At 37.5% G+C, this 2,537-nt stretch overlaps 1 pseudogene across 1 annotated transcript; it reads right to left on the bottom strand.

Annotated features, from left to right (window-relative positions):
* Positions 1 to 735: 735 nt before the first annotated feature.
* On the bottom strand, positions 736 to 1,583 carry LOC308506669 (heterogeneous nuclear ribonucleoprotein D-like; annotated as a pseudogene). The gene has a single exon. The product of its transcript is annotated as a heterogeneous nuclear ribonucleoprotein D-like (transcript).
* Between the last annotated feature and the right edge of the window lie 954 nt (positions 1,584 to 2,537).

The raw sequence follows: 2,537 nt of genomic DNA on the forward strand, positions 1-2,537 counted from the left end.
CCCAAGGTGAGGAAGAGAGAAACAAAACAAAATGTAGTTACTTATAGAAGAAGCTAGTAGCAAACAGAATCCAGGAAACACCAACATTCAAGAGGGACCAGGAACATAACAGCAGCAATGGAGACCAAAGATAAACCCTGGAGTTAGAAAGAAAACCTAGAACTTATAGTGGTCATGGCTGATTATTTACACAGAATTCATTTCTCCTTTCTAGCAAAATTGTGCCTTTGGTCTTAGTAATCATCTTTCCTTCCTAGGAAGCCCTTGTGTTGTCAAGGGGATACACAAGCACAATCTTCAGGTCTGGGCCCTGATTACAAACAGTTATTAATTCCTTTTCTTGACTTTGCGTTAGAGTAACCTGTTTGCTTTTCTGTGGTTTTGATGGTGGTTGTCATTAATAGCAATGCCCGGGATCTGTGCAAGGGATTATGTTTTGTTTTCACATAATGAAGCATTTACTTGAGGTTTAACATGAAATCATACAAAAGAAATTCGTATAAACTCAAATCCATGTTGAGTCACAACACAGATAGCAAAAGGCAAAGTAAAAACAAAGAAAATGAATTGGCAGCTATATACAGTTGGACACCATTGTGTCTTGTACAGCAGGAAGTCTTTTACAAAATGATCATCTTAGATCAAGAGACTACCAAACTTCAGTGTCGTCCTACAAGATGGGTTACTTTGGAATCTCCTCCTGCATTCTCCCTAATGTCCTCCTTTGTGCGGCTGTTAATTGTTTTGGTGATTGCCACCTTGAGACACCTTGCCATAAGTGCTCTAATAAGCACTGCAGTCTGCATATCCCTGTCCATATGCATAGTTCCCATAGTTATACCCAGTATGATCATAGCCACTGTAGTTTTGATCACCACCATAGGCACAACTGTAATTCCTATATCCTTGATCATAATAGTTATTAAATCCTTGCTTCCAGTTTGGTCCTTGACCTTGGTCATGACCCCTAGTACCACCTCCTCCACCAGCTGCAGCCACCTCTTCCTCCTTTCTGCTATTGCTGTTCCTGCCTTTTTATCTCTTTGGGTTGTGAAACTTGGATTTCACACTTCCCAGAGCCACCAATTTGATAGCTGCTTTGTAACAATTTCTTTACTGGCTCTTCATCTGCATATGTGATGAAACAAAATCCTTTTCTTTCATCTGTTTTTATATCTATGGGAAGTTCAATATTTTCAATCTCTCCAAAGCCTCCAAATATTCTTCAATTTGTTCTTCAGAAGTACCTGGGCTCAACTGACCCACAAAAAACTGTTGGGTAGTTCCTTCTCTTTTAAAGTGCTGACCCTTTTGGGGTCTATCAATTAGCCATCCAGTTTGTGTTTCTTATCAACACTAGCAACCTCTTTAAAAAGCACAAATCCAAATCCTCTTTATCTCCCAGGAACTGGATATGTTTTAACTGTGTAGTCTACAACTTTCCCAAATGGAGACAAAAATTCAGTCGGATCTTCCTTGCTTATTTCCCAGCTGAAGCCTCCAATAAACATTTTACCGTCATCTGACTGATTCTTGACGGCGCTGATCTTGAATCCCTCTGCGAGTTCTTCTTTGTTGCTATTACTCATTCAAGCCCTGAATAGTGGCAGAGTTGTGGCTTTGGGGCGCTGGCACGCAGCCGGGTGGGGCGTTGTGTGGAGCTGGATTTCAAATGTCAGCAGAAGAGCCCAGAGACTGTTTGAAATGGTGGAGCTCTGAAAAAATACCAATTTGGGACTCAGCACCAATTAAATCCATCAGAATTTCTGAATGTGAGAATGGGAAATGGGAATTTAAAAACAAACAAAAACTCTCCAGATGAATCTACAGAGAGAGTTAAGAACAACTTCTGTAATGTGGGGAGCATCATCTCTTTCTATAGAGATTGGTTTAGAAACTGATATGTCACCCAAATTAGCCAAAAGTTACAAAGGCAAATTACTGGTAGGTGGAGAAAAAGAAAAGTTTTGTGTCAGGAGAAACATCCTCAAGAGCCAGGCTGTCCAATGTGGCATCCACTCGCCACATGTGTCTATTGAGTACTTGAAATGTGGCCAGTACAACTAAGAAATTGGAATTTTAAAATTCATTTAATTCTGATTAATTTTACTTTAAGAACTGACCCAATTTCATTATTGGAAAACTTTTAAATCTATTTTTTAAAAATTTGTAATGTGAATCTACTTTCTCAACTCCACATTTTATGAAATATACACGAAATGCTTCTGAAGAAAATTCAGTGTCCAAATTGAGATGTTCAACACAAATCAGATTTCCAAGATTTAATATGAAATAGAAAATGTAAAATATCTCCATAATGTACTTATGTAAATTATATGCTGAAATAGAATATTTTTTTAAAAATATATTGGGTTAAAGAAGATATATAACATTAAAGTGAATTTCACCTGGTTCTATTCACTTTTCAAACATGGTGTTTATTGTTTACTACATGTTAAATTATATATGTAGTTTTCATTATATTTACTGGACATAACTGGCTAGATTTGAATGAAGTTAAGGCTATCAGTATGAGA

The sequence above is a fragment of the Rhinolophus hipposideros genome (genome assembly GCF_964194185.1).
Source record: "Rhinolophus hipposideros genome assembly, chromosome: 2".
NCBI classification, from domain to species: Eukaryota; Metazoa; Chordata; class Mammalia; order Chiroptera; family Rhinolophidae; genus Rhinolophus; species Rhinolophus hipposideros.